Raw genomic sequence first — 8,518 nt, forward strand, 5'->3', positions numbered from 1 at the left:
AAATCACATTATTTTTAATTAAAAAAATAATCATAAAAAGATATTTAAAATGACGTGTTTTTTAAAATCACCCTTAAGAAAAAAATCGTTTCCATATATTCGTAACCTATTAAATCCTAACTGATGCCCATTATTAAATCGCCCATAATATATTTATATTCTGTACGAAACTATAAGTCACCCAAATTCATTTGACTTTCTTTTTTTATTTTTTTATTTTTTTATTTTTCTTTTACCTAACTAAATCCCCTATTATATATAGATATATGGTGCAAAATGTTCATCACCCTTAATATAAAACTAGCTCAAATGTTATCTCCTTACATATTTGACCACCACCTAGTTCCCAAGTCTCGGCCATGACTCCCTATTTCTTTTAATGGACAGCCAAGTGAATCAAACATCGACGAGGGAGACGGTGTTAAGCGAAATTTCAGAAGTTTTTACCCCTATTTTGGGAAATGACATGATCCTCCATCAATACGATTGTCTAAGAAGAAGAATTCAACCAACCCAAATTCAAATCATGATTATATTCACAAATGAATTGGGGGTTGATAAGGTAATTGTCCCCTAAAAATTTCAAATCCTTATATAATTAAAGTATTGTTTTTTTACTGATAATTTATTTTCGTATCTTAAAATTTTATATATCGATTCCTTAATCTAAAATCTTATGTTGGTTTGTGATTACCCTTGGAGACAAATTCAAAGTCGTTATAAAAGTCTTTGCAAGAACAAATTGAATCAACATAGAAACAAAAGAGATAAATAGCAAAGGTTACAAAAATGCAAATGAGTGGGTGCAGCTCTCTTTGCCACAGTAACCTCTGTGGTTTCTCTCCAGCCTTTTGCCTTCTACAAACTGAGTCTCCAATGGCCGCCTTCTGCTTGTACTCCCTCGCCTGAGAAAGCAGTGTATAGATGACATTCCCCGAATGTTTACCATCCATTGTTTATGGCCACACGTGGCTTGGAATTGTAGTTGCACAATCTTATACAATAGACCAGATACAGGATAAAGTTATGAGAAATATTGGAGTACTCACTCAAATTGCATGTAACAATGACACTCAGCTATGGGAGATCCGTTTCTTTTATGAAAGGGTAGAAGGAAGATTACCTGGTGACCTTCAAAGCTGCCCCAACTTTATTGATGGAAATTATCAATGTGCACCGGTAATTCGTCTCCCTCCAACTCCAACTCCTCCACCACCACCACCACAACCAATTCTGCGGAAGGTACTGGACGAGGCGCATTATGATAATAACTGTACAAAAGCAATGTAGTCTTGTTTATGCAATGTCTTTGTTAATTTGCTGTGATGCGTCCTATATATTTCTGTATTTGTTTCTTTTTGTTCTGCATTTTAGTTTCAGCGTCTTTTGTAGACTTTTTCACTGCTTTAATAATAAAACTTATTCATGGTCCAGGAATAAAACAAATTTAGTCCTATAATATTAATATTAATGCAAGTGCATCTCTCTTATATATTACTTGTATAAATAATGTCAACAGACTATACATTCAGTAACAATAATTTATGGAATTCATTCAGTTGCCTTAGTGGGTAAAAAGAGTGTTGTTCTTCGTAAAAGTCTTGAGTTCGAGTAACTATGTATGTGTGCGTTGTAAATGTTCAAGAAAAATTCTAAACATGTACTACCTTGTAACCACTCCATACTACTAAAAAAATAAATAGTAATAATTTGTGTGGAGATGGGTTATGTTAGCACAAGGTCGAGAGATTTTTTTCCCTTTAAAATTTTATAAACTCGCTCTCCTTTAATATTTTATGAATTTATCTTCTAATATAAAATCTTGTGCCCGTTCATGACTCGACACAGACCCTTCCTCCTCATCGGACCCTTCATCCATAAACTAATATTACGCGGAATAGAAATATACAAAACATGAGAATAGATGTGATTTTCCAGTGGAGGCCAATTTTCACCAAGCCATGTTTTCCTACAAGGAACATTTACATGCATGCAAAAACAAAGTTGAGAAAATTTTAGGGTAAAGTACATAAATGGTCCATTAACATATTGATTTATTGAGTCTCTGATTATTAAAAGTTACAAAATAGTCTCTTGATTATAGAGAATTTTTTTGTTGAGTCCCTTAACTATTAAAAGTTACTAAATGATCACCCGATTATTTATTATGTTCCAAACTTGTCCTTTTTTGTTAAATAATTAATGTCAATTTGAGCTGAAGGTTAATCTGTTGACTGATATATGATAAAATATGATCTTATTGTCTCAAACAACTATCGCATCTCAGTTAGCATGTTAATGTCCAGTTCAGACGATTGTTAATTTTTTAAAGCAAAAGAACGCGTTCGGAACATTATTAATATTCGGGTAACCATTTTATAACTTTTAATAGTCAAGAGACACAACAAAGCAACTCTTTATAGTCGAGAGACACAACAAAGCAACTCTCTATAGTCGAGAGACACAACAAAGCAACTCTCTATAGTCGAGAGGTCATTTCGTAACTTTTAATAGTCAATAAACTCAACAAAGTATTATTCTATAGTCAGAGGACCATTTATGTGTTTTACCCAAAATTTTATCAAGGTTATTACTTATAATTTTTACAATTTATTTAATATCTTAATTTTTTTTAAATACAATTACAAGATTAAAGAGAATATATGTTTTAAAATAACTATATTTCATAAAAGGTTAAGAAAAAAACATGGTCCAACAAATATAAAGTATTAATTATTAAATTTTATTATAAGTTAGATGAAGGATGAAACTAGAAAAAGTATGAAGAGTTTTATTAAAATTTAATCTTTTGTAGAATAATTTCTTAAAATTATAGTTTTTAAAAATAATTTTATGATTTTGAAAATAAACTATAAATTTCATATGTTTTAAAACAAATCTAGCTTTTAAAAATTGTTGCTTAACATTATTAAAAAGATCAAATTAATTCTTATTTAAATCACATATAATATTATTTATTAATTTAATGCTTTATATCATCCATTAATAACAATTAAATAGATATTTTCATTTTATAATAAACTCAAAAATTAAATATTTATTTTATAATTTTCGAAGGTACAACACAAACATTTTAATATAATTTAATAACTATTTATGTAAATTTTATTTTATTATAATGGTGTTTATCGTTTCAATGTTGATATTAATTCGTGTTTATGATATTTCATATCATGTTTTATCGTCACATGTAGATATAATAAAAAAAACTTAAACTATACCTCTCCTTAGCCGCTCTCTCCCTCCTTTGTCTGTTTTTTTCCTTTTTCTTTTCCTTAGAGTTTGTATCTTTTTTATAGATCAAATTAATTTTTATTCTTTAATTTTCTTTAGTCGGCGACGGTATTAGCTCTGATGTTGGTTGTTGACCGTCAGTTTTATTCTCTCTCTGTTATTTTTTTAATAATAATAGTTATGTCTGTATTGCACGTTTATCGCCGCCTATGTTATACGTTTATCTCTATTTTTGTGGCACGTTTTTAAATTTTTTTTTCTCGGTCGTTTTTTAGTTCTTTTATTTATATTTTCTCAGAACTAGATTTGACGACACCGCAACTGATGAAGATGGCGCTTATTCGAAATCTTGTTGATATTTCTGCTATGTATCTTTGGATTGAATTTAGATGTGTGTTTTTGTGTTTGTGGATAGTTTCTCATGACGCTCGGCTCTGATCTGCAGTTCTCGGAGGCCCTTCAATAACTTAATTCCCTTTTCTGGTTCGTTTGTCGATGCAATCATATTTATTCGTATTTATTTTAGTCTCTTTGTTGAGTTTTTAACATTTTCCATGTATGATCCTTATATAATCTAAAATGGCTAATTTTAATGTTATAGAAAAGTACAAATTATGTTTTTAATTTACAATGATAGTTGTAAACTCTTATTGTAATTTCAAATATTCACTTTTTTAATAATACTAACTTCTATTTAAAAAAAAACTAAACTATGAGTTTGAATCACGATGTTTGCAAATGAAACAAATTAAATTTAGAAAGCCACCCCATGGATATTTGCAAAACTTAATGCAAAATAATCTATTAATAAATTAAAAACCAATAGTTAAAAAATAAATAAACAAGACAACCGATACCCCAAAATAACCCAACCATTTGATCCAATGATTTTCTCTTCATGACCCTTTTTCACAAATAAAAAAGAACATGAAGAGGCCATACAGTACATGGGGTTTCCCTGCATTTATGTGTAACGCGTGGTTCTTTCATCAAAAGCTAAATGACTAGCACCATACAAATCTGAATTTCTAATTATCTAAATTGATTTTCAGACAATAAAGTTAGCATCATGGGATTTCCAGAGAGCTTGCCCCTCAAAAAACAAAGAAATACATGACCACAAGACCCTTAAATTGTACCAAAACAAACCAATCTACTGCCCTATTATGACAAAATAGAACCGAGGGAGATGACGGAGCGTCACTGCTCTTTCCATATCCTTCCTGTCACTCTAAGCTTCAACTCCTTCCTGTCTCCTCCCGAGAAGAACAAAGCCAAGTTGCTTTGGATGATGAGACCATCGAAACTGTCACGAACCTTCCGATGACTGTCTCTTATGCTCCTTGGCACCCCTTGCCAAATCAACTTCCTCCCATTCCCACCCACCTCAAGGCTGTAGCTATAGTTCTTTGCCTCGTTATCATCACCCATAAACCGCAAGAATGCTATATAAACCGGAGCCATCCTGAGCTGGAAGGCTTCGAAATGCAGGCAAAAGTACTGACCATAGCAACTGAAAACCTAAAACTCGAGAAAAGAAATCCAAAAATCAGCAGTTCACCTCTCATAGAATCTTTAAATAAATCTAAAATAACAAGGTTCATGAGAAATCAAAATATGATGGGGAAATATGAAGAAAGAAGGTAATAACACCGTGAGCATCCATGTAGCATTCTCGACCTCATGCGGGTTTGATTTAACATAACGATGGTTGAAGGTGCTGCCACTGTGCATGTCAACTTTGTGATCATCTTTCAAGTGAGCAACAAGGAAAGGAATATCACCAACGACTGTGCATTCTGACCCAGCATAAGGGCAACTATACGGTCTATACGAACACTGCAACTCGTGTTTTAGCTTGCTGTAATATGGATATATGCCTACGCACCCATAACTTTGATATTTACAGGGAAGCTCAAGAGATGCAGCAACCTTCTCCAATGCAAGGCATCTAATATTCCCGAGCTCATGCCTGCATGTGGGGCACCGATTGTGGACCCTTGGCTTGCAACCAGAGCACAATGTGTGTCCATTAGAGCACTGCACAAAGAAAGAACAAGAACAGTAAGTTCTACAGTGTTTATGCTCACTGTTACAAAGGATAACACAATACATGAATGTGTGTGTATTCACAACCAATAAAGAGCATATAAATCATTCCATTTTTTGCTAAGTATACATCATAGAATTATGCTCAAATATGAAGCTTCAATTTTCTGGGAGTATTAACATCAACATCGATTGAAATTTCCTTATACCGTTCCATATCAAATTAACAGTGTGTTATCTAACAAATTAATAAAATAATTCAGAACTGCAACAAGCTTAAAGGTAAATTAATGATCTATGGCTAGAGTAAAACAAGAAAAACAACCACAAAAGATAAACACATGGAGCCTTTTTGACCAGTTAAGGTGTAAGGTAATGCTCAATGGAAAATGTACGCAAAAATGTAGTCATCTTGTACATGCAAATGGTTGGGTAAAGATATCTTTAGGGATGAGTTGGAATGAGTAAGATACGTTGCTCGGACTCTTCATTGTTCTTGTAGTACCCGTGTCCGACACTCACATAACATAGCAAGTAAGTTTTCCATGGATAACAAGAGATTTCCCCAGACACAATAATTGTTAGCTTAAACAACTTCTTGAAAGTAATCATCCCATCAACTACGTGTTATACGAACAAACCTGATGAATTGGTGGGTACATAGCGTTTAAGCAAACAGGGCACTCCAACAATTCACGCACGCTGCTCGACACAACCAAATTTGGTTTTGCAGCGGGTTGAGTAGGATCACTCATAGGTTCACTATCCATAATGTCTTCATTTTTTGGAGGATCAATAATAACCTCAGGCTTGCTCCGCAAATCGTCAAAAAGGGATTCCCAGATGCCATTCTAGTAATCTATGCACAATCTGAACTGAAAGCACAAAGACAAGAGCACTAAATCAGTTAACATTTCGAATACTATAAAATTGTTTTATCCGAATCAAATTTCAAGAGAAGTTATTATCTAAAATGGCTAGTCTTAGTCGATATTCAGTAACAAATACCATCATTTAAAGGCGGACAAGTAAACACACCTTTACTACTACGGCTTATTTTTTCCACCCATATCACTAACCCTCCTGAAACTACATTCCACCATTAACAATTGATGGGTAAAAACTATTCTACTTGCTTAAGAAAGCATAATTACATGTCAAATTTATAATTGAGCCAACAATTTAATCAAAGAAAAAATATAGATAAAAAGATTTAACCAAAAGGACTAATCACAAATCGGATTAGAACCTTAAATTTCTGATAAATATTCTTACCACCCAATTCTTTAAAACTCCCAATCCTTTCCCCTTTTTCTCTCTCAAATTCACTGGCCAACTCAGAATTCAGCTTAATCATCCAAGAGAAAAACGTGTATTATCAGAAAATCTGATTAGAATATTTTTTCCCTCGAAAATACCCAACTAGAATATCGTAATCGTTACAAGTTGTGACAACGTAGATGGAAAATAGATTTTTCAAAACCAAATAAACATTAAAGAAACCCTAAAAAGAGGGGTGGGACTACATTCTCTAGAAATAAAACTACTAAAAGGAATCAATAAGATACAGAATATTCTAAAAAAACAACACTTTATAACAAACCAAATAAAAAAAATCCAGGAAATAAAACCACACTAGAAAAGAGAGAAAGAAAAACCTAACTTCGATTCATACCCAAAATTTGAATAAAAAGAAAAACCTTCCAAATACCAGTGGAAGAGGTCCAAGAAGAATAATAAGAAAATGACAAAAGTTGTATAAACAAATGGGTGAACGTTCCTGTTAACTTTTCCCTTTTTTTATATATTTTATGGGATAATATGACAGAAGTTGAAACGGTGAATTAAAAATGAGAGAGATAGACGGCATTTCTCAGAAAATGTGGACAAATATACAATTAAGAAACGACGTGATCAAAAATTTAATAATATATTTAATAAAGTTAGTTTAATGGTATCGAAAATATTGAGTAATAATAATATTGTAGGTAGAAAATATAAAAAATTATTAAAAAATTTGGCAACTAACTAACTTAGCTTATCGATATGTTTCGATACCTTACAAACATGTATCGATAAATGAGAATATAATAGGATGAAATTTGAGAAATCTGGTTTCAATTTGACAAAACATGTAACGAATTAAACAAAACCGATTGGAAATTGACAAAACTAGTTGAAATGTAAAAAAATCGGTACTGTAGAAATTTAAAAGAAATTAAAAAAGGAAAATGTCTCGAAAGTATCGATACCTTACATACATGTATCGATACATAATAATATAACATGTTGAAGTTTGACAAAATCAGTTTCAGTTTGACAAAACATGTAGAGATACCAGATTGTTGAAATTTGTATCGATATTTTTCTAAGTATATGCACCAAAGTATCGGTACTTTAGGAATTTAAAAGAATTGCAATAATAGCGCCTATAAAGTATCGATACCTTAGACAAATGTATCGATACATGACAATATAACAGGTTAAAATTTGACAAAATTGGTTTCAATATGACAAAACCGGTAAAACACTCCTAGATATGTTGAAGGTATCGATACTTTTATAAGTATATGTATCATAGTATCGGTACTTTAGGAATTGAAAAGAAATGAAAAAAAAATTAAAATGTATCTAAAGTATCGATACCTTACACAAAAGTATATTGGGTAATTGTATCGATTAAATATAAATAACATATCCGGTTAAATTAGAAGAATATTAGTTTTCAAAATCGAAGCGTATTAGTTGTTGCGAAATAGAAACAAGGTGTTTTTGAAAGCGTAGTTGTTTGTTTGTTGTTGCAATCGAATCGAAAAGTACGTTGTCAAAATCTTAGTTTTTTAGTATTACAATAATCGGAAATATGAGTTAGGTTTATGGGGTTTAAGGTTTTCGAAGTAAAGAAACATTTGAAACCGATTACAGTTAGAAAGTGATATTCTAGATAGAAAATAAATATCAATACTTTTATATAATATTATATGTAGAAAATTATATTTTAGGTTGTATAAATGTATCGATACTTGTAGTAAAGAGTATTCTCATTCCTTTGAAGGAAACCCTAGTTTTTTTAGTATTATAGTATTCGAAAATAGGGATTAGGTTTATGGGTTTGGGGTTTTCAAACTAAAAATTATTTGAGATCGATTACAATTAAAAAGTGATATTATAGGTAGAAAATAAATATCGATACTTTTATATAATATTATATGTA

The 8,518-nt window shown here is 31.4% G+C and overlaps 1 pseudogene; it reads right to left on the minus strand.

Annotated features, from left to right (window-relative positions):
• Positions 1 to 4,321: 4,321 nt before the first annotated feature.
• LOC120129464 lies at positions 4,322 to 6,371 on the minus strand (annotated as a pseudogene).
• Positions 6,372 to 8,518: the final 2,147 nt, after the last annotated feature.

Source organism: Hibiscus syriacus, unplaced genomic scaffold, assembly GCF_006381635.1.
Source record: "Hibiscus syriacus cultivar Baekdansim isolate YM2019G1 unplaced genomic scaffold, ASM638163v2 tig00110500_pilon, whole genome shotgun sequence".
In the NCBI taxonomy this organism is placed as follows: Eukaryota; Viridiplantae; Streptophyta; class Magnoliopsida; order Malvales; family Malvaceae; genus Hibiscus; species Hibiscus syriacus.